The sequence below is a fragment of the Equus przewalskii genome, chromosome 6 (assembly GCF_037783145.1).
Source record: "Equus przewalskii isolate Varuska chromosome 6, EquPr2, whole genome shotgun sequence".
NCBI lineage: Eukaryota > Metazoa > Chordata > Mammalia > Perissodactyla > Equidae > Equus > Equus przewalskii.
In genome coordinates, this window is record NC_091836.1 from 56477084 (window position 1) to 56502900 (window position 25817).

Here is a 25817-nt window from a genome sequence, read left to right on the forward strand (position 1 = left end):
TAAAGTATGGGCAAAGAACCTAAATAGATATTTTTTCCAAAGAAGACATACAGATGGCTGATAGACAAATGAAAAGATGCTCAACATCACTAATCATCAGGGAAATGCAAATCAAAACCATAAAGATATATCACCTCACACCTGTCAGAATGGCTACTATCAAAAAGACAACAAACAGCAAGTCCTGCTGAGGATGTGGAGGAAAGGGAACCCTTGTGCACTATTGGTGGTTATGTAAATTGGTACAGTCCCTATGGAAAACAGTATGGAAGTTCCTCAAAAAATTAAAAACAGAACTACCATGCAATCCCACAATTTCACTTCTGGTATTTACACTAAGAAAACAAAAACACTAATTCTAAAAGATATATGAACCCCTATGTTCATTGCAGCATATTTTATAATAGCCAAGATGTGAAAGCTACCTATGTATCCATCAATGGATGAATGGATAAAGAAGATGCAGTGTATATATTCACAATGTACTATTACTCAGCCACTAAAAAGAATGAAATCTTGCCATTTGCAACAACATGGATAGACCTAGAGGGTATTATGCTAAGTGAAATAAGTCAGACAGAGAAAGGCAAATACCATGCAATTTCACTTATGTGTGACATTTAAAAAACAAAACAAAACAGAAGCAGAGTCATAGATACAGGAAACAAACAGGTGGTTACCAGAGAGGGGAGGGATTGGGGTGTGGGCAAAAATAGGTGAAAGAGATTAAGAGGTACAAACTTCCAATCATAAAATAAATAAGTCACAGGAATGTAACGTGCAGCATAGGGAATATAGTCAATATTGTAATAACCTTACATAGTGATAGATGGTTACTAGACTTGTCATGGTGATCATTTCATAAAGTACATAAATGGCAAAGCACTATTTTGTACACCTGAAACTAAGAAAGTGTTGTAGGCCAACTATACTTCAGTTACTAAATAGTTCTATGAAAGTTTAGGGAGAGCACTCAAGTAAAAGGACTTAAGTATAAACTTTAAGGATGGATAGGGCTTAAGTAAGTGGACATGAGTGAAAATTGTCTACTTCAGCCCTCTCCCTTTATGGTTATCCTCAGGAGAGGCAATCAAGATCTAGAAAGGTAAAGAGACATAAGATCTGACTCTGGCCCTGATACCAGTTACCTGGAAAGAATGCTTAATTTCTCCAGACATCACTTCATTCCCATCCACAGAGTGAGAGGGTTGTATTAAATTACATGATCTCACAGACTCTATAATAATGGTAACAAGTTTGCCATGGGGCAGATGATTTTCAGTTGAATAAATGGGGGAGGGCAGGGATAGATAACAAATGAAGGAATACAAAATGAGAAAAAATATACTCATTTAGCAACTTATTTAGCAACTTGAGTCTCCTCAAAGGGAAAACTCATCTTTCTGAGGAAATATGTGCACAACCTGTTTTGGTGAGGAGAGAAGATGAAATTCCTAAAATCATACTGAGTTTAAGAAATGGTTATCGCTAGATTGTTCTTGTTGATAAAAGGTTGTAAATTTTGAAATTCATAAGTCAAGTCATATGTGATTCTCTTTTTGGAGAGGGAGGAATCAGGAAGGCTGGGATTGCATGGTAGGATTGGGAGAAAGGAAAGGAATTCCTCAGGCACCAGGCAGAGGAAGATGGAGCAAGGTCATGTCAAATAGGGATATTTCAAAATAAAAGTCGCATACTGTGCAGTTTGATCCCTCTCTAGAGCTGTCACAGCTTCAGTCTAAACTTCCAAAAACATAAAAGGCTTGAATGGGATGGATTTCTTATGGATACTCCCAGTTAGTGGGGTTGTCTTCTGCTCTCTGGTTGATGAGAGTCCAGAAAAGCGTCAGGCCACATAGACTAGAGACCAACCCAGTGTTACAGAGTAAACTTCCAGTTAACTTTTATCAAGGTGAAGGAGAATAAATGTATAATAACTTTAAAATTTAATACCTCTCCAGTGTTTTAGCTCATAAAATTGACTCATCAAGGCCTATCAGGCTCTGGGACCGGTTGATGTAATTTAATAACGGTTTAACTGAGGCAAATTCACAAAGACCAAACATATTCCTTGGCTTATAATTTTATAGTACCCACAGATTTTGATAGCTCAGAAGATTTGGCAATTTCAAGGCTAAAAATTTAGAGCACGTTTGACTACTATGCTTCAGCACTAATGTATTTATCACTATCACAGAATCCTAGAAATCAATTAGCCCAAACTTCATTTTATAGACTTGAAGTGTTTAGACCTTTAGCTGCTGATCTTCTGAGGTTCCATTTTGTTATGAGCTGAATTGTATCCCCTAAAATTCCTTTGTTCAAGTCTCAAACCCCATTACTTCAGAACGTAAATGTTTTTGGAGATAAAGTCTTTACAGTGTTGATTAAGTTAAAAGAGTACGTTAGAGTGAGGTGCTAATCCAACATGACTGGTGCCTTATAAGGAGAGGAAGAAACACCAGAGGCCTGATTGCAAAAAGGAAAGGCCATGTGAGGACACAGCCAGAAGGCGGCCAAGGAGACAGGTCTTAGAAGAAGACTATATTGCCCGCAAGAGCTTGATCTTGGACTTCTAACCTCCAGAATGGTGAGAATGTACATTTCTGTTGTTTAGGCCACTCAGTCTGTGGTATTTTTTTATGGCAGCTCTAGCAGACTAAGACACATTTAATGTTTTTATTCTGTCTTTTGAAATCTACGCATAAGCTAGCTGAAAAAAGATCCTAGTAATGCCAGTAATGAGAATACAAAAGGAGAATAAGTAGAAGTGGAAACAGGTACTAATAAGACTGGCTGTAACAGCCCACTTAGGAAAATGGGAGACTAGTGACTCAATGTGAAGATTAGTGACTAATGCGGGGCAGAGCAGGATGGGGCCAAAGGAGAGGTATGCCCGGGAGATGAATGGATTCCCCATGCCTTATGATTACCCTAAGAGATAGGATAGTGTTGCAATTAATACTTCAACTAGAAACATGTGAGCGTAACTGGCATTACTTCTAAGGGTGGAAATTGGAGCTTTATCTTGCCTGTTAAAATAAAGATAATTTACAATATGGTATAAATATCTACTCTGTGAGGATTGTTTAGTAAGAGTGTGTGATCTCTATGTTATAGGCAAATCAAAATTAGAAGGTAAGTATAATTATGGTTGTTATAATTGTTTCCTAATTAAAATTATGATTAAGCTATCATTGTTTCAAAATACACAGAAGCTGTGCAAATGAGGTTATAAATAAGAGGACTACTATGGGCCTACAAGAGCCCTGGGACATCATAAAATTGATTCAAACATTATACACTTGAAAATCTGTCATTTCATTAGAGAATTAAGAAGAAAAATACATTTAGGCTATTTAATTCTCAATATGCATGGTTTTTATTCTGCAATATTCAATAACAATAAAATATCTTTAGTATGACAAAGATTTTACACAAATGAAAACACAATGCAATGAAATGGGATTTTATGCACTTTAAGCAGAGTAAATGAAATATAGAAATGAAAAGAATTGGTGAGGTAAAAAAGGAGAGAAAAAAAGAGGAAATCTTTTTTAAGGATAACAAGAGGTCATAATGTCATTACATTTCTTCTTTCTTTTTTTCATCAAGGAAGATTGGCCTTGAGCTAACATCTGTGCCAATCTTCCTCCATTTTGTGTGGGACACTGCCACAGCGTGGCTTGACAAGTGGTGCTGGGTCTGCACACGGGATCTGAACCCACGAACACTGGGCCGCTGAAGTAGAGCACATGAACCTAACCACTACGACACTAGCTCCATTCTGCTCTTCCTCAATGTAGCAGCCCCAATCATTACATTTCTTTGATACTAACTCTGCATGAAAAGAAGCAGTGAACTATCACCATCAATATATTACCAATTACCAATCCTACAAGATTTTTATTTTTTTAAACAATTCTCAGCTGTTCAGGAGAGTATACAGATACTGATTCCCATCTGGAGAGACACTGTAAAACTAAATCATATACAGGACAAGTTAGATAAATTGCAGGACCCAGTGAAAAATAAAAATTCTGGGCCCCTTCTTCAAAAATGTTTGGGGCCAGCCTGGTGGCACCACAGTTAAGTTCACACATTCTGCTTCGGTGGCCCAGGTTCACTGGTTCAGATCCTCTGTGTGGAGCTATGCACAACTTGTCAAGCCATGCTGTGGCAGGCATCCAACATATAAAAAAAAGTAGAGGAAGGTGGGCATGGATGTTAGCTCAGGGCCAGTCTTCCTCAGCAAAAAGAGGAGGATTGGTGGCAGATGTTGGCTTAGGGCTAATCTTCCTCAAAAAAAAACAATGTTTAAGAATTTCAGGATGGAAAACAGCTGAGCATTAAATCAAGCATGAGGCCCTTCTAAGCAAGGGGCCCTGTGCAACTGCACACGTCATGTGCCCATGAAGCCAGCCCTTATGATAAGTTTAGGAATACGAGTTATTAGGAATCAAGCATCCATGAATCTAGTTTGGATCAAGGTGATAAGGATAGCTGTTAAATTCCAGGCCACGGTTTATCAAGGGGCGTACTGAAAATCCTGTTACTATTTGTGAGCAGGGCCTTCTAGAGAAATATATTCTGTGAAGGCCCTTCTTCTGGCCATAGAGGGAGTTAGCTGATGGACTTATACCCAAGTCCACTTCCCTAGTTACTGAAGTACAATGCCATTATCTTATTGAGTGACTTGGTAAGTGCTGTCTCCTCCTTCATGACAGAATTCTCTTTCTTCAAATATTCAATAAATATTTTATGGAATTTATTACCAATAACTTAATTAAAAACCTACTTTCATACTCTGGGTTGTGCTCCCTAATCTCCCTAATGTCTGCAAATTACCCTACCTTACTATTTTTTCTGAAAGAAGGACCTGATGAGGACTTATTCTCAGGATTTCTAGCATAGATAATATGAAAAACTTTCTAACCAGTCTGATTTTAGCTTTAAAAGTTGTCTAATGTATGAGATATTACATGGAAGTCATATTTCATTATAAAATAAAGATCAAATAAAATAAATTTGACTCACAAAGTCACATTCTCTATTCTTAGACAGTAGAGATATCCTTGAAATTAAAAAGGCCCTGAGGAAACAAGTTTTGCATAAGTGCTTATGGAAACAATATAGAAATGAATCACAAGGAAGTTTTTTTCAAAACTGATGCTGAGTGAAACAAATATTGGAAGGAAACACACCTAAATATTACCTCTGCTTGTATTTGCATGGTAGGACAATGACTGATCTGTTCTCCCTTCTTTTTCTACTCATCCTATAACTTAAAAATTATTTTTAATGATTCACTTTACAGTATAAAATAGGCTTTGAGGGCATAAAAATGAAAATTTCAATGTCATTAAGTAGAATTGGATTGATTGTGTGACAATTATTGAAGAAGCCGAGTACAGTCTCATTGTTTGAGGAGATCTTACCACTTGTGTTGGTAGATGCATGTATGTGTAAGAATAAATTTTTCTAAATTAATCCAAACTACAGTATAGTGATTGCCTAGCAAAAAAAGGGATAAATTGCTTTTCCCTCTTGCTGTGTTTTATTGTACATTCTTTGTGTTTCAATTGTGAAGTGCACTACTCAAGTACAATGGAGGTAGTGCCAAATAGATTGTTATGTGTAGTTGTAAGGGAGGAAGACATTTCCTCTACCCACTGTGGGTTCTTTTGACTAGAGAACAAATTAAATTCACATGAGACAGAATAACAGGAGAAAATTAAACAAAGCTTTGTAGCACGTATATATGGGAGAGGCTCAGGCAACCTGAGCAACTCGCCAAAATGGCCAAAGCCCCTACCTTAAATATCATCTTCAGCTAAAGACAAAGAAGGATGTTGGGGGTGGGGGGAGTTACTTACTGGAGGTTACCAGACATGTACTATAAACAGGAGTAAGATTATTATGCAGATTTAAGTCTTTGTCTTCCACATTGGTAAGAGTTTCTAGAGATAAGGTCATCCCTCCTTCCTGGTACAGAGAGGGAGACACCTTTACAGATGGAGATTTCCTTTACAATGTAAATATCTCTTAACAAAGGGTAAGTAAATTCCACTTTTTAGAGTCTCATTCCTGTCTACAGTTTTCAAAAGTAACCAGCCCAAAATAATCCTCACGCCAAAGGCACATATCTTAGGGTGGCCAATTCCAGTCCCCCATGTAGTAAATAATGAGAATTATTACTATTTCTGAATTGTTTTCTTTCATTCTAAGTGTAGAAGCATCAAGAGGTCAACAAAGATGGCTCCTGAATTCCCCTCTGAATGTACAGCTGCATATGGAGCAATTACCTCTGAAAGAAATCCCGAAGCTAGCTGAGTGACTCTCATATATATCAGGTGAATGAGAAAACACCCATATCAAAAAGGGCAGGAAAGGCGGAGACACACTCTCACCATAAACTCTACCCCTGGGTACAGCACCATACAATCATGAGGGAACTCTCAACTCCCAGCTTCTCCCTGGGGAGTAAAGGTTTTAAACTCCACATTAAGCACCACAATTTTTAAGACTCCCTCCCAAAGGATGGGCCCCTGAAACTTGTAGCTCTGACAGTCAATGAGGCTTGTTTCTGTGAGATCCACAAGATTTTAGAAAATTATTAACAGGAATGCAAGTACTTCCCAAGGTTATCCCCTCAGGACTCAGTGCAGAGGGAGCAGGCAAAATTGTTTTCCCTTGAAATGGGTCCATCTGCATATTTTGAAAACTGCTGCCTGAGAGTCAGTCTTCTAATTTCGCACACTTCTACAGGCAGGCTGCTAATAGTCCCTGGGGAGGAGGAAACCAATGAACACTTCCCCTGTAATCTCCCTGTAGAATGCTCCAAGTTGCCAGTATCTCCCTGAAAGGAGTTTGCACATGTGTCTGTGCCCAAGCTTTTCCACTCCTGCTTGAAGTACAGGTCCCCAGATCACCTAGCTCTGACAGCCCATGGCCTTCTCTTCTCCAGTCCCAAAGACTGTAGCAAAGAAAGAGTCCTTAGCTGACTATCCACCCAGGACTTAGCACAGAGGGAGCAGACAAAAATGCCCAACTCCCAGTTTTCTCCTTAGAGGGGTCCATCAACATACTTTAAAAGCTGCTGCCTCAGGGTCAGGCTTCTAATTTAGCATACACCTAGGGGTTGGCTGTAATGCTCCCTGAAGATGGGGAAGCCTGGCAGACATCTCCCCCACCCTCTTCCTGAGGGCTGCTCCAAATAATCAGTATCTCCCTGGAAGGAGCTTGTATACATGTCTGCACCCCAGCTTTTGCAGATGCTGCCCAAGCGATGGGTCCCTGGAACACTTTACTCTGGGGCTTCCATTCACCAGTCCCATAAGACCACAGCAATCAAAGAAGCAGTTCTTTTTTTTTTTTCTTTTTTTTTTTAAGATTTTATTTTTTCCTTTTTCTCCCCAAAGCCCCCCAGTACATAGTTGTATATTCTTTGTTGTGGGTCCTTCTAGCTGTGGCATGTGGGATGCCGCCTCAGCGTGGCTTGATGAGCAGTGTCATGTCCGCGCCCAGGATTCGAACCAACGAAACACTGGGCTGCCTGCAGCAGAGCGTGCGAACTCAACCGCTCGGCCACGGGGCCAGCCCCTCAAAGAAGCAGTTCTTAATGGACTCAGGGGCACTCCCCCCAACAAATACCTGTTTGTATGCACACGCACACACACACACACGCACACAGGGCTATACACCAAGGCCCAGCACAGAGGGAACAGACAAAAATGCCTGTTTCCCAGTTTCTCACTGGAAGAGGCTTAAGTTCATACTTTCCCAGCTGCTGACTGAGAGTTCAGCTCCTAATCAGCCTTCATCTAGACGCTGAATGTGATCCTTACCTTTAGGACACTGACCAGGTCTTGGCACACCCTTGGTGGGAGGCTTAGTGGGAGCCACTAAGAACAAAGAAGGTGACTTGAATAATAATAGAGTTTTGAGATACAACCAGGCACTGAGGTTGGCCTGAGTGATGAAGTTCATCTACACAAGATTGATAGTCACACGCAAAAGAATAACACTGGACACCTGTCTTACACCACACACAGAAGTCAACTCAAATGGATTAAAAGCTTGAATGTAGGCCCTGAAACCACAGAACTCCTAGAGAAAAACTCTTTAATATTGGTCTTGGTAATGCTTTTTTGGATTTGATACCAAAAGCAAAGGCAAGAAAAGTTAAAATAAATAACTGGGACCACATCAAACTACAAAGCTTCTGCTCATCAAAGGAAACTATTAACAAAATGAAGACTACCTATGGAATGGGAGAAAATATTTGCAAACCACATATGTAGGAAGGAGCTGATAGCCAAAATATACAAGGAACTCATACAATTCAATACAAAAATAATAATAATAACCCAATTTAAATATGGGCAAGGTTCCTGAACAGACATTTTTCTAAAGAAGATATGCAGTTGGCCAAGGTACATGAAAAAGTGCTCAGTATCACTAATCATCCCAGAAATGCAAATCAAAACCACAATGAGATATTAATTCATACCTATTAGGATGTCTATCATCAGAGGACAGTGATAAAAAATGCTGGCAAGGATGTAGAGAAAAGAGAATCCTCATACACTATTGATGGGATTGTAAACTGGCACAGCCACTATGGAAAACAGTATGGAGGTTCCTCAAGAAATTAAAAATAGAACTACCATATGATCCAGCAATCCCTTCTGCATGGCAAAGGAAACCATCACCAAACCAAAAGACAACACACCAAATGAGAGAAAATATTTGCAAATCTTATATCCAACAAGAAGTTAATTTCCAAAATATATAAAGAACTCATACAACTCAACAAAAGAAAAATGAACAACCCAATCAAAAAATGGACAGGGGATATGAACAAACATTTTTCCAAAGAAGATATACAGATTGTCAACAGGCACATGAAACTAGTTCAACAACACTATTAAGGAAATGCAAATCAAAACTACAATGAGATATCACCTCACACCCATCAGAATGGCTATAATTGACAAGATAAGAAATAACAAGTGTTGGAGAGAATGAAGAGAAAAGGAAACCCTCATACACTGCTAGTGCAAGTGCAAACTGGTGCAGACATTATGGAAAATGTTATGGAGATTCTCAAAAAATAAGAAATATAAGTACCATATGATCCAGCTTTTCCACTACTGGGTATTTATCCAAAGAACATGAAATCAATAATTCAAAAAGATTTATGCACACATATGTTCATCACAGCATTATTCACAGTAGCCAAGATGTGGAAGCAACCCAAGTGCCCATCAACGGGTGAATGGATAAAGAAGTTGTGGTATATATATGCAATGGAATACTACTCAGCCATAAAAAAGACAAAATCGTGCCATTTGAGACAACATGGATGGACCTTGAAGGTATTATGCTAAGCAAAATAAACCAGACAGAAAAAGACAAATACCATATGATTTCACTCATGTGGAAGACAAACAAACACATAGATAAGGAGAACAGATTAGTGGCTAAAAGAGGGGAAGGGGATGGGGGAGAGTGAAAGAGGTAAAGGGGAACACATGTATAGTGATTACTAAAAACTAGACTACTGGTGATGAACAAGATGCAGTCTATACAGAAACTGAAATATAAAAACGTACACCTGAAATTAATTTACACAATGATATAAGCCAATATGACCTCAAAACAACCTAAGTGTCCTTCAGTGGATGAATGGATCAAGAAAATGTGAATATATATATATACATATACATATATATGTATATATATATATACCACACACACACACGATGGGATACTATTCAACTTTTAAAAAGAAGGAAATCCTATCATGGTTGAACCTGGGGGGCATTATGCTAAGTGACATAAACCAGAGAGAGAAAGACAAATACTGCATGGTATTATTTATGTGTGGAATCTAAAAAGAAAGAAAGTATATAAAAACTCTTCCCTATACTCAGAAAAGGTAGAAAAGTAGTTGCCAGGGGCTAGGGGTGAGGGAAATAGGGAAAGTTTGATAAAAGGGTACAAACGTTCAATTATGAGATGAATAAAGTTTGAAGATCTAATGTAGAACATGGTGACTATAGTTGATAACACATTATTGTATAACTGAAAATTGCTAAGAGAGTAGAACTTAAATGTTTTCACAAAAAAGAACAAAGTTGAGTATGTGGGATGTTAGATATGTTCTTTAGCTCAATGGGGGGAATCCTTTTACAATGTATACATGTATCAAATCATCACTTTGTACACTTTAAATTTCTTACAATTTATTTGTCAATTATATCTCAATAAGCTAAAGAAATGTATTTGTTGAATGACGCTATGAATAAATAAGCACTCATACACCTGCCCCCCCCCCCACACACACACACATAGACTAATTTGTTACGCCACCTTCAGGAAGCCAAGGTTAACATGTCTTGTTCATTGTTATGTTCTCAGAGCTTGTCATAGTGCTTAGCATGCCATAAACACTCATTAAATATTTTTCGAAATTTTTATGGTCTTAGGTTATGGTATACTACAAGCTCAAATAAAAAATGTGATTTTTATGAAGCATGCAAAAAGTAAAATTGTGTTTGTCTTTTAAAAATTTACTAACCATCTAAAGTACAGGAAGAAAGAAAAACAAATCAAACGCATGTTCTGTCATGTAGAACCACTAAGGAGTTTGGTAACTGCAGGAGGCAACTTCTCTGGAGGAGCTCTGAGGCGTGAGCTGCGTTTGGGGAGAGATGGAGATGAGATAAATGATGATGATGATGAAGATAGATAGCAGGGTAGGTAGATAGACAGACAGACAGATAGATGGATAGATAGATAATGGATATACACAAAAGTTATTTTGTTATACATTTAATCCTATTTCTTTTTTTCCCTCTAAGTACTGATTTTAAGTTCCACACAATTGGCAATGTGTACATTTAATCTATTGCTTCTAACTTCTGCATAATATTCCATGTTGTGCAATTGCTGTATTTTATTTATCCACCTCCACTTATGGAAATTCACATTAGCCCTATCTCTCCATCAATACAAAGAATTCTTCTATGAGCATGCTCGTATGTGCCCTCTTATCAATATGTTAGGTTGCCGCCATTCTAAGGACTACTATCCCTGGATCAAATATTATTAATGTGCTTATCTTGACTGATTCCAGAATGAATACACCAGTCTACACTTCCACTAGCAGAGCACGACAATTCCTGTATCCACACAATCCCACCAGCATTTGGCATTATCCAGCTTTCTAATTTTGCTGGTCTAATACCGTAGTTAGAAATAATATCACATTGCAATTTTAAAATCTAATTTCTCTGATTTTGAGCATCTCTTTATCTGCTTATTAGGTTTTTGGTTTTCTTATTAAATTACCTGTTCCATATCATTTTCCCATTCTCCTAATGAGATTACTGATTTTTCTTGTTAAGTGCATGACTTCTTAGATATATGATATTCTGATTTTTTTCATTTTATATATTGCAAATCTCTTATCCATGTGTGTCATCTCTTAACTTTGTCTATGGTATCCTTCAGTGAACAAAAATCTCTTATTTTGATGTAACCATATTCAACTTTTTAATCTAAAAAATTATGCTTTTGAAATTTTGTTTTGTCTTCAACCCGTAGATCACAAAAGCATTCTCCTCTATTTTCATTTATTAACTTTATATTTTCACCTCTCTTATTTAGATCTTCTATTCTCCTAGATTCTACCTTGATCTATAGTTTTAGTATCAATCAGTTTTACTTTTCTCCATGGATAGATCTAATTTCCAAATGTCATCCTAAACAAGCTCATATTATTATTTTGGTGCTCACTTTATTGTTTCATGGTACAATGAAGAAATCCAGAGGAAAAGATCCTGAACACTTCCAGAGTATTGGAGAACAGGTTACATACAAAGGAATGAGAATACGAATAATACAGGGACTCCTAAATAGGACTTGTATGCTAAAAGAAATAGGATAAACACTCTCAAATTTTTCAGGAAATGTAATTTTCCACTTAGGAAGTCAAAATAGCAGTTTCAGATTTATAAGCATTCAGAATACGTACATCATATCACACTTTCTTGGAGGGAATTGGAGAATATGTCCTCCAAAACAAGGGAGTTAACCAAAAATGAAAAAAGTCATAGATTCCAGATAATGGCAAAATATTCAACCCCGTAGCAACTAGAAGTTCCAGGATGAATCACATCTAGAAAGCAACAATTTCAGATTAAATCATGAGACAAGCGGGCTCAAAAGCAAACCAAACAAAAGATGAGAGAAAGGAAGGAACTAGATAGAGTAATAGGATAAAATTACATTTTGAAAGTGAAAAGAAGGAATGTGTATCACCCTAAAACTTAGTTAAAAACATCTTAGCAGCTCACAGGGAGGTTGAGTGATTCTGCTGTCATTGACTGTCTTCAGTTAGTCATCAGGTCAGCTAAGGGCTGAAAGGGCAAGAATGGTTGGAGCAAAAGAATTTCTTTGAAACAATAGTACCAATTTGTAATTCTGCTTTTATTATTAACATAAAGTATGATTAAAAATAACTCATTTTACTCTACTGATTTGTTTGGTGAATAAATATTGGAAAGCATTTCTAATAAATATTAGAAAATATCCAAAACATTGGATGTCACAGAAAAAGTATGACATAGGATATAGAAAAAAATGTTTGCTTGTTTTGTTTAATGACAGTTTTTGTTTATTGACAGTCACTCAAATGGATATGGACCATTTTTTACAACCAAAATTAAGGGAAGGGGAAACAAAGTAAAACAAATATATTAGTTGGAATATAGATTATGACTTTACTATACATATTTTAACATATATTAATATATATAGTGCCTGGAACATATATTATTTCATGTAATGAAATTTACTCCTCATAGCCATCCTTTGCAATAGATGCTATGGCGCACTGACCGGATCCCTTGATATGTACAGGGAAATTGTGCTTTATTGAGGCTAAATCTTTATAAGAGAAATAGAAATAGTAGTGACAACATAATTTATAAAATTTAGAAGTTTGAAGTATGACGCTCAATGGGCTTTACTACATTCATTTATATGACGCATATTTATTTAGTGCCTGCTGTGTGCTGGCACTATTCTATGTGCTAACAAGTAAAAGTCTTTGCTTTTGAGCAGCTTTACATTCTATTGAGTTTTGAGTCTGGGGTTTAAGAGCTTTGAGAAGAAAGAAATGACAGATGTCTGGTTCCCTTGTGATTAATACACAAGACTTTCATCCCTCTTCCTCCTGTCAGAAGTCCCAAATCATTGATACTGTCTTCTGAAAACGTAAGCTTTAAAAAATGGATGTATATTTAGCTTAATTTACATGAAAAGGAGCAAATTACTTGTAAAATTCCAAGTTATTACCAGTGACTAAAGCTAGAAGTGTCTGGAATGGTCCCAAGGAAGAAGCTATGAAATTAAGAGCTAATATTTTACTGGCAAATAAGTTAATAAAATATAAAGATTTCAAAGAAGAAAAGATTAAAAAGGAAAACATGCCTTTTCAAACTTATGTTTATAGGATTTCACCCATTGAGATAAAATTATCTCAAATTCTAAGTAGAAATTATAAAACTCTAATTTATTTTTTATTATTAAACAGAGAAATGTCATTAGCAATTTGGCTATGTGAGCCAATGTTAGGGGCGGAGTCATCCAGAGTATATAAAATGTCTTTGTACGGATTTTAAAAAGGTGCCATCTCTGGGTAAATGAATCATGGAGGGGTATCCCTTTCCTCAAATTGCCCCAATACTACATTAGGGTCCTTGGAGAGACTTCAACACCCATGTGCTCCTTCTTCAGAGGCCCTTGTTCAGGGAACCACCTGAAAAACACCTATGCAGCAGACCTGATCGCTGTCCCTGGCAGAGGAGAAAGCAAACAGTTCAAAAGAGCATCATCAGAAACGCACCGAATTAAAGTTGTCAGTAGTGAAACAGACAAATACTGGAAAATGTCCAATCATTCTACAAAGATGAAAAAATTTCATAGTTCTTTTGATAAAGAATGCGGTGGCAGGGTGCCTCTGAATGAAGAAATAAATACAAGTTGTCCATTTCACTTCCAGCCAAATGTTTGTTCTTTCATAGAATAAGTGATAGATGTCAGATTCCTTTATAATTAGCATATATATGCCCTTCTGGTCCCCATCAAAAGCCTCTAAATGTTCAGTTACCCTTTGTCTCCCAGACCACAGACAGCACCTTGTGTTAGTATAACTTTTCCCTCATGTTATAAAGAGAATGCATTTAGGTAATAATGTAATACACATGTAAGTCAGTCTAACCAAAAAGTGTTGGAAGAAAGCAGGATGCACTCAATATCCTATAAATTGTTTAAGATTCGTGTTTTTCTGACAGCTTAGTATTGATATATCATGCATGCTGCATCTCATAAATAATGATGCCCAGAAACTAGGGCTGGACATGAATACTTAGCTTGTAATAGAAAACCTGGATGGATGTATGTATGTGTATATGTATGAGAGCAGATTGCTTCTAATGTCCGGAAGCAAAATGCAATGATGGCCAGAGAGGAAGATTGAGAGACATACCTACTTTTTTTCCTTTTTTTTTTTTTAACTCTGAAACAGTACGTGCCTTGAGTTCTCCTGTGAACTGAAAATACAAATTGCCAAATTCTGCCCTCTCTCTGTGTTGCAGTTTGGCTTCTCTAGAAGCAGATACTGAGATGGAGTTTGAAGCCATAGTGACAGCTCTAGCAAAGATTCCATATCTGACACAGCAGTTGGAATTGTGGCTACTACTTAGCTGAGCTGGTGGTAGCCTACATTTACTTTCCAGGATCTATTCTGTTTCTGCAGGGGACAAAATAGTGAATTAAACATAGATATGACAAGGACAATCATCGTTAAATTCTTTTTTTTTTTTTTAAGATTTTTTATTTTTTCCTTTTTCTCCCCAAAGCCCCCCGGTACATAGTTGTGTATTCTTCTAGTTGTGGCATGTGGGACGCTGCCTCAGCGTGGTCTGACGAGCAGTGCCATGTCCGCATCCAGGATTCGAACCAACGAAACACTGGGCCGCCTGCAGCAGAGCGCGCGAACTTAACCACTCGGCCACGGGGCCAGCCCCGATCCTTAAATTCAGATCCTCAAAAGTAGCTGCCCCAGGGGCTTCTCCTAGCTACTACTCCCTACCCCCCCCTTCCTCCCAGGATGCAGTATTGTTTTTGATTTACTAACTGGGCTTGAGTAGGAGGAGAATTTCAGAGGCCTCCACTTGGGCTTCCTCATTATATTTGCTATTAGCTCATAGGCTCAGGACCCAGCGTGAGAATCTCAATTACACATATGGGGACAGAGACTGATGACAGTTAGGTAGGAGATTATACATTTTGAGACCAAAGGGATTACAGCCTGGTACACAGATAGACCTATTGGGTCCACCACAAGACAGGACTTCTCTGAACTTCCTTCACCATCTGCGCCTCAGATGCCCTCACTGAAATAGGAAGGTAATGATGTTGCTTCAGCTCTCCAAATATCCAGTATTAATTTAGACTCATTCCCAACAATTCTTAAAAAGTATTCTCTTTTCCCCAGTGAACTAATTACTGAATAAAATACCATACGTTTCTCTGAGGAAAACTGGGAAAACAGAACTGTGTATAGTTGCCTTAGTATTGCAGGGTCCTTTCCCGTAGGGGCAGGACGTCTTCTTTAGTCAATGGGGTTTAGGTCTGAAAGCTAACCCAGGGCTGGAAACTGGGCAAGGGATTTTGACTCTGTTTGGGAGACTGCCCTCAGCCTGCCAGTAATGTATGCTTGATCTCTTCTTCTGGTCCATGCTAAGTAAGACCCTTGCAGCTGTCCATCTCTTCTGCTTTAGGGAAATTATGCTCTGTTAACCATCTCTGTAACTCTTTGCAGACCAGCTCCTCAGCTTCCACTTTGATCCTGTTGCTTTTTACAATAATTACGAACCCCTGGCTTCTGGCAATGAAGTGCCAACACTTGGTCTCTACTTTTTCAGAGCCCTGTCTTCTCCATTCTCTTGGTGATCCAAGTTCTGATAATAGACTGTCCTGCCATCAGCCCTCATCTAAGGAGGAGAGCCACCACAATTGTTTCGATGCTGCATAATTATAGTGATGCTTGTGCTTGTTTCATCAGCAAATTCCTTTCATGGCCTTGGTAAATGTTATGTCCTCTTGGTCTTCTTACGAAATATCACTATCTGCAAAATCCTACAGCCATATATAGAGTGTTTATCCCAACATGTTCATTTCCCCAGGAACTTTAATCCCATCCTCCGCTTTCCTCCATGACATTTAAACTGTCTAGGTGTTGGCCATTGCTCATTGCATACTCTAGGAGTTGTACTAATACCAAGTTTACATGATCTGGAGTTCTTGCCAGAGTGTCACATTATGTATGTAATGAGAGTGTTTTCAAGTCAATAAACTATTTTCTATCCAAATTTATCTTCCAGCCACTTTGATCTAGCAACTTCAAACCCAGTGCCACCTGTATTCCTCCAGCTCCTGTTGGTTCATGCTGGCTAGTTCTCACAGGTACTTTGGGATATATAATCCCTCTGCCCCCTCATCAGGCTCAGCACCTCTCCAGCTGAGTGATGCTCCAATTTAACCCTAGTTATAGGACACAGTCAGAAGGAGACATGGGGTGTGTCCTGAAAAGGGCATATGTTGCCTTGGGAGGGAAGATACCTCCACATTGTCTTCCTGCAGGGGACAGGGGTGAGGGGACATGGGAGGAGGGGAGCTGAGTCATGCAATCAGGTGTTGTGGCATTCAATTAGGACTGTTAGCCAAACTGAAAGCATCAATCAAGCCATTATTCATTTACTGTAACAGTGCAATCAAGAGGCAAATGGAGTGTCAGCTCCCCAGCGTTCCATTTTCCCCTCACAGATGGCATTAGGTAAGGAGTAGGTGGATGTGGTATGGCCTGGGGCAATCATCTCACTGCCAAGGAGTCCTGAAGCAAAGCTCCCGCCTTTTTATGGACCCATGGACTGGGAGGAAAGAGAGGGGGAAGGGTTAAGAGTAGAAAGGTACCAAAGTGAGAAAGGTACTTCAGTCACTGCCCCCAATAAGGAGATGTGTTGATGGAGGCACCTAGCGAGGAATACAGACATGCATATAAACACAGCTGGCCCAGGAGTGCCTGAGTTCTTGGCTGCAGCTCCCTCCAGAAAGCTGCAATGCACTGGCTGTACACAAGGTCTGTTGTGGGGAAGGCAGCTTCCCACAAACAGGGCCTGCCAAGCAAAGCCTTGTAATTGCCTAGAATTGGTGCTATCCTTGCCCATGATAAAGACAGACTGCCCAAGTTGCAGTCTATGAGGAATAGTTTTCCTAGCTGATAAGATATGAGCATCTTCAGATCTGAGAGCTCAGATATGGGAGAAGAAGGGCGTAGGTATATAATTTCAATTTTCTCTGTCCCACAGCGTAAACTGTGTGTGATTCCTACATCATCAAATTCATGGGTACATCTATCTGTGGCGGTTGCCACCACCATGAATTTGATAAGCTGTCGGATATGTTACCCACTGCCTAATTCTATAGACAAACTTCTGATTGCTGTGCTCCTGAACACTAGAAATGGATATTTCACTAACCACGTACATTTCTCATACCTCAGGTACCCCAACCTTATTAGTCTGGATTTGTCTTGTTGCTGCAATTGAACTCTGACACTGCAGAGCAAAATGCCTCCCTAAGTGTGAAATCATTTCTCTCAAGTATTGCAGCAACTGAAACACCTGGAGAAGGGGGCATAGGATTCATCACTGGGGCTATTTTGTCCACAATGGTGGTGGCCTTTTCCTTTCCTACGCTTACGCCTGCCATAAATAGATGAAGTTATTCCCACTGTCCAGGTCATCCAACTAGAAAAATTGTGTGAAGGCTGTCCATGACTACATCATGGCTATGGGTCATTTGCTCAGTATCAAGCAAGGTGTAATAACAAGCCAATGGTTGCCTCTCAAAAGGTGTATACCTTTCAGCTGACTCAAGGAGTTTACGGGTCCAAAAGCCCAACAATGCTGCTGGCCCATGGTGGTCTTTCTGCCATAACTCCAACTGGTGAACTGAGAGGTTGCTGAGACCCAAAATTCAAATGGTAAATGTGGATCAGTGGGCTCCAGGGAAAGAGCAGCCTTGATGGCCCATTTGAGGGCCTCTAGGGCATCCTGTTGGTTGGGTCCCCACACAAAGGTAGCAGTCTTTCTAGTAACCTGGTAGGTAAGTGCTGTCAAGATCTACATGCAGGGTATCTGAGAGTGCCAGTAGCTGAATAGACCCACCAATTTCTAGGCCTCTTTTTTTTTGCTGGTGCAGGAAAAAACAAAATCTTAGTAGTCATCTCCTCTGGGATCTCCCCTAACCAGATTACATCTAGAAACTTCACTTGGGTACTAGATCCTTGTACCTCTTCTGTGTTAATGCCCCAGCTGTGTTGCTGCATGTGGGTCAATAGGGCTTCCAGTCCTTGTTTGGTACTGCCCTTGTCTGCACTCACCAGGAGGATGTTATCAATAAGTCTGTGCTCCTTCTAGGAGAGGAAATTCTCCAGAATACAGCCTACCCATGATGGCAGATAGCCGAGGAATTTATGTTACACTACAGGCATATTACAACCCATAGGCAGGTGATATTATTTTTGAGAAACTCTGGTGCTAGGTGACAATAGTTGATTAGGGGCACAGTTTTCCATATGCCCCACTAAAATGATCTCAACTGTTTTATTAGAATTATTAGCAGCTATTCCCATCAGAGAATGGGGGCTAAGGTGAGCAGGAGTGCACACAGGCAATACAACTATACAATAATACATTCAGTAGTAGGATCCATAACAACGGACGTTTATAGGAAACCAAAGCGACCTCTCCATGGCTAGGTCTAAGCAAGGGTCCCACTGACGGTGGTCTCAGAACCAAAACCTGAGGGTATTATCTGTTCTCCCCTCATCCTGGTATCTAAGATTGCAGGCACCACAGTCACCTGAGCACCAGTATCCAAAGGCTCAAGAAGTACAGTTCTCCACCATATCCCCACTGAATCCTATCTTCAGCACAGGGCCCCTGACCATCCCTGGGGACAGAGGGCCTTAGCCTAACTCCTAGTCTTACTTTTGAAAGCCAAGAGGTCCAGGTAAATGTTGATGGGGCTCTCTAATCTACCTCCAGACTCACTAGGAGGGCTTTCACTAGGAGTAGAAAGTACTTGTGTCAGTCACAGGGGCCATCATGCAGAACCTAGCCAGGCCTCCAGCCAGGCACCTCCATTGCCCAGTATGTGGCCACAAGTTCCTTGGTGGGAAGCCCTTCAATCTTCTTTGAGATCCCATTATTGATTAGAAGAACCCAAATATCATTTTGGGAAAACTCTTGCTCAAGTTGTCCAGGAAAGGCTGCCTGTCTACCATTGTTCTGCTCTTCTTTCTGCTGGTCAGTTTTTGCTATCTTCACATGGTCACTTTTTCCTTGCTGAGAATGTGTCAGTTAAGACTCAGATTGTGTCATAGACTGATTGACCTGTTCTCATAAGGAGGTTTAACTGGGCCAGGTAACCAACGGGAGCAGCATGGACAAGTCTAGAAATCTGAGTCTGGTGAACAGTCTCATCATCCACTGTCCCCAGTCACTCATTGTAGATCCAAGAGACCACCAGGGTAGCTCACAGAGCCACTATAGCCTCTGAGAGGATAGTACAAACATGTTTTTCTGTGGCAGGGAACAAGTGGGCTGAATGCTTCAGATCCAAAATAATACTCAACTTAGGATGAGAGGGTCTTGGGTGTTCTTGCTCTCTCTTCTTCCTTCTTATGCAAAGTGGCCTCATTCAGGGCACTCTGAAGGAGGGAGTCTGTAGTAACACACCCTACAAGGTGCCACTCTCTCCTTCACCAAGTTTAGCAAGATTACCTCCTTCATTGCGGAGGAAAACTAATCAAGTCTCTAAGGTTTCTTTGGGCTGCTAGGCAAAGTAATTCCAGGGGCTCTACACTCTTTTTCACCAAAGGCACAAGTTTCAATAACTTGCTGTGTCATAGGACATACATCAATACCAGAGATAACACTAATTATTGGAAACAGTTTAGTGCCAGAGTCCTCTGGCAGTTTTTGGTCCCATTGTAGGATGACCAAGACTAGTAGCCAGGGAAATGCTTCCCTTGGTTGTATTTCTAATTTGATCCACTGAGTGAGCCCAACCAGGGAGTCAGGGGCTAAAGAGAAGGACCAATGATCCCCCTCAGAACTGAAAAGTTCTTGTAAGCAGTCTTCTAACACTTCCCAAGAAAGACCCATTGATATGTGCCCAGTGGGACCCTCAGGCTTGTTACTCTTTCAGAATGTCATTTTATGCAATTGGACACTCTGCTCACTGTGCCAATTGTGTCATGCTATCAGGTGTAATGATAGTCAATTAGAACAATAAGCCAAACTGAAAGTAAACGTCAAGATTCTATTCACTTATTGCAAAAATGCACACAAGGGGCAAAAAAGAGGTGTTGGCTCACCAGTGTTGAATTTTTCCCCACAGGATGGCACTGGGTGAGTGTCAGGTGAATGCAGCGCAGACGGGGAGAATCATCTCACTGCCACAGAGCTCTGAACCAATGACTACTCTCTCTTTATGGACCCATGGCCCAGGGATAAGGAGAGGAGGAAGGACTGGGAGTGGGAAGGCACTCAGTCAAAGTGGAGAAGAGTGCCTCAGCCAAGGCCCCTAATAAGTAGGTGGAGGTCCCTTGGCTCACATGCAGATATGCATATGAACATGGCTGGCACAGAGTGCTAAGTTCCTGACTGCAATGCCCTCCAGAAATCTCCAGTGCACTAGCTGAGCACCAAGTCTGAAATGGGGTGGGCAGCTTCCCCCAAGAGCTCTGCCAGGCAAACCTTTGTTATTACCTTTAATCAGACCAGAAAAATTGCATATAGGGTTTTTTTTCTCATCTACAAAATACAGATTTAATATTTACCCTACAGGGTAGTAATAATGTAATAAAAGTTAAAGATGAAACACAATGTTAATTCCTTTTACATGAGCTAAAATTGGACGACTCAGGGTATTTTAGCACTTAATCAGGAAGAGTGGACTTCATCTGCAAGCTCAGAAGATTCAGAGGATTCTTGGGTATTGAAATATTTGAAAGCATCCTCACTGAAATCCCATACTGTATATCAGGGTCCTAGGTTTTCCCACTCAGGTTATTCATCTTGGCATAAGAACCCTGCCTTGGTTAGGCATTTAACTGTCTTTTAAGTTCATCCATTCTCTTAAGTCTTAGGCTTGATTCTTGACTTTCTCCACTCCATTCCTGAAGAAGATGAAAATTTCATTGTATGCAACCAAAGAGACTTTCTGGTTGATAATAGCATGCTACTTAGCCTCAGCTGTTATTATCTTTCTGTAACACATCAATAACACAATAGCCATCAATACCATTGTCCTTATAGCCACTATTTCTTCCATGCCTCTCAAATGCCTAATACATCATGCTCACAAGTACATTTCCTTCTACTGACATACCCTCATCACTGGTGAGAGTTGCAGTGTCATCTTGTGCCAGAGGTTGTCTGCACTATACCTCTTAACAGTGATGGAGTCTTTATTGTCAAAAAGACAGGGGTTGATTCAACTCCAAAACCCCTACTTATTGTTTGCTTGCCTGGACCACTCCTGGAATCAACTGTCACAAAATGGGTTCTCCAGAAGCAGATGCTGAGATGGAGTATGGGATGCAAGATGTTTATTAGAGATCAACACCTATGAAAGGAGGTGGAAAGAACAATATTAGGCAGAAGAAGAATTTGAGCTGTGATGCACCTGCCTTGGCTTACTGAGGCAGCTCTCTGCAGCTGAACTAGACCGTGATGTTGCTGACAGCTGAAGGCTATCTGCTGATGGCACTCCCTACACCTGGACAGCAAAGGGATCTGGATAATACATCAATATGTCTACCATACTCTTCTCCCTATACTTCATTTTAATACCTTGAAAAGAGGTCCAACAGATACGTATGGTGCCAGCCAGTCATTCACAGTAAGCACCTCAGTAACTCACAAGAGGCAACATGGTGTCAGACATAGAATCAGCAGACCTGGGCTCATATCTCAGCAGGGCCCTTTGAAAAGCTATGTGACTTTGAGCAAGTCACTCCACCTCCTTACGATTCCATTTCATCTGCAAGATACAGATTTAATAGCCGCCATAAACACCAGTAATGGTGTAGTAAAAGTTCAAGAGGACACACAATAGTAATTCCTATTCCTACTTCCCTTCATTTATTCATTTTTTTCAAGCATCCTTTTTGTTTGTTTCTTTGTTTTTGATATAGATTGGTTTTTTTCAATTATATTATTACCACCTTAATAAGATTATTCCGTGAAAACACTTTATAAACGCTAAGGTTCATTAAAATATAGAGCTATTTTTGTTTGGTTTTGTGCCGAAGCTACATGGTAGAATAGAAAGAGCTTCACACCACAGTGGTGAAATATACTAACTGTGACTTCACACCACAGTGTGAAACATACTAACTGTGTGGTCAAGACATATTGTTTAACTTACTTAGTACCAGTGTCCATATTTCCATTGTAAAGTAAAACTCTGATCTGCCTGGCTCACAGTGCAGTTGCGAGAAATAAATACATTAATGTAAATGAGAGTGCTCAATAAATTTTAAAGCACTGTACAAATAGAAAATATCATTGTTATCGTAATTCTGATAGCCCCCTAAGTGAGTTCCTCAATATTCTGGCCCATTCAACACACAGCAGCTAAAGAAGTTTTCTAAAAGCAGAGCTCAAATTATATCTTCCCTACTCAAAATTCATCAGTAGCACCCCTTTGCTTCTCAGATAAAGGTCATACTTCTTCGCCTGGCATTTAGAACCCTCCTACTTTTAAAGGTTTATCATCATTATTCATGAACACAAATGATAAATGCTCCTGGCAAAATCCACAACTTTTTAAAAATAATAATTAATTAGAGAAGTGATATATGCTTTTTGTAATAAGGAAACCAATGTAATACAAAAATGTCCCAGCCCTAGCAATGACCAGTGTTAACAAACTTGTGGGAATTGTCACACCAGTCTCCTTCCTCTGAGAAAGATAGGTAAACACATGCACAAACACAAAGGGATTTAGTTTCTCTGAATTTTTTGCCCTTTTTATTCCAAGATAAATTCTTTATTTAAAATTAATTCGAGGGCCGGCTCCGTGGCCGAGTGGTTAAGTTTGCGCGCTCTGCTGCAGCAGCCCAGGGTTGAGATCCTGGGCACGGACATGGCACCGCTTGTCAGGCCACATTCAGGCAGCGTCACATCCCACAACTAGAAGGACCTGCAACTAAGATATACAACTGTGTACTGGAGGGGTTTGGGGACATAAAGCAGAAAAAAAAAAAAAGATTGGCAACAGTTGTTAGCCCAGGTGCCAATCCTTAAAAAAGAAATTAAAGAAAAGGAAGATTGGCAACAGTTGTTAGCCTAGGTGCCAATCTTAAAAAAAAAAAAAAGTAAAAAGAAAATTAATTCGAACTTGAATTTTTTACTTTTCAAAATATCAATGAGAGTTGTGACATGCAAAGAGCTCAGAAGTTATTCATTCAGTCTTTACAACAGGAAAGAGTGAGGTAAAATAAAAATTAATGATTTTTCTTGGACACAACAGAGAACTGAGGTTTTAGGGCAAACTGCCACTCCAAAATCTGGAAAGACAGGCACATCCACAGAGATGCAGCAACTGTGATCTGCTTACTTGGAACAAAAGTTGCTGGAGCCATTAAGTGATAGAAACACTTCAACAGTAATTTTGATGAAGTGCTGGATGTTGAGTGGTCTAGCTTAAGAGTGAGAAACTAACTTCTGGGCCTCAGTCTTAGGGCTACCCATAATAATTGCATGAGCTTTCTCTCAAGAAACTCACCAGGCTTTCAGGGTGAGATTGGAGAAAAATCCCCTCAGATCTTGATCTACATTAAAAAGAGAGGGCCAGCCCCAGTGGCTTAGTGGTTAAGTTTGGCCCTCTCTACTTCAGTGGCCCAGGTTAGGCTCCTGGTTGTGGACATACACCACTCATCAGTGGCCATGCTGTGGTGGTGGCTAACATACAAAAAGGGGAAGATTGGCAGCAGATGTTAACTCAGGGTGAATCTTCCTCAGCAAAACAGAAAATGAAAGGACCATCAGAGAAAGAATAAAAGAAGTTAAACAAGTATTTTATTTTTCCTATTTGTAATTGATATAAAAGACAACCGTTTGTTTAAAGCAATAAATGTTAAAATATATCACATGATGATAGCAGATGTATAAGTAAAAGAATGACAATAATATCACAAAGATGGGAGGGAGGATTTAGAATACTCTCTTATAAGTTATCTGCAATATATATAAAGCAGAATAGTGTTATTTAAAGGGGGATTAGATTAATTAAACATGTTTGTAAACTCTGGGGCAACCAGTAAAACATTTAAAAAGAAGTATAAATAATATGCTAAGGAAGGAGATAGAATGGAATCATATAAAATGCTCAATTTAAACTATAGAAGGCAGAAAAAGGGGATGAAGGGAGAAACAATGAGAAAATTCAATGAATAAAAAAGTTACAAAGAGGGTACATATCAATCCAACTGTATAAATAATCACTTTAAGTGTTAATGGTCTAAACACATCAATTAAAAGACAAAGATTATTAGAGTGGAAAAAATAAGACCCAATTCTGTATCATCTACAAGAAACCCACTTTAAATATAAGACTCATGTTAAAAGTAAAAAATGAAAAAAGATATACCATGCTAACACTAACCAAAAGAAACCTGGAGTAGCTATATTGATTTCAGACAAAGAAGACTTCAGAACAAGGAACACTATCACGGAAAAATAGATTACTCTCTAAGAAGACAATCTCAAACATGCGTGCACTGACAATAGAGCATTGAACTACATGAGACAAAAATAGATTGGACTGAAACGAGAAAGAGACAAATCTAATATAACAGTTGGAGACTTCAACACACATCCCTTTTTTCAGTAACTGATAGATTAAGCAGGTAGAAAAATCAATAAAGATGTAAATGACGCAAACAGCACTGTCACTATCAACTTGATCTAATTGATGTTTGTAGAATATTCCGTATAACGACAGCAGAACATAAATTCTTCTCAAGCTTTCATGGAATATTCACCCAAGATAGACTACCTCCTGGGCCATATTTTAACACACCTTAACAAAATCTTAAAAATAGAAACCATACAAATTATGTTCTTAGACCATGATGGAATTAAACTATAAATCAAAAACAGAGAGATAACTGGAGAAGCCCCAAATATTTAAAAGTTAAAGAGCAAATGTCTAAATAACCAAATGGTCTGAAATTGACCCAGTGACACCCACCTTCCCCACTCCAGATTCTGGGATCTAAAACCAACTACTTTCAGGCAACTGGGGGCAACAGAGGCCATTGCCCTCCCTTTGGAATGGCCCATCTGTCCCATCTCTCAGGACCAACTCATCCATGTTCAACTACTGTTCATTTCGAACCTTCTCCAGTTTGGTCTTCAGAGTGCTTGTTTGAATATTTGCTACCACCAAGATCTGCACCGGAAAGGGGCTCTTCCGAGGCCTATGCCCTTGGCTTCAAGGCTCACTCCAGCAGTACTCCTGCTTGTAGGACTTAGCATCCAGGAGCTGGGAATTAGGAAAGGCCCTTCCCACACCCATCCCTCTTGCTTGTCACCCACTTCCAGCAACAGCTGAGTATTCACTGAATGCTCCAGTGCCATCTATTTGCAGGATGAGTTGAT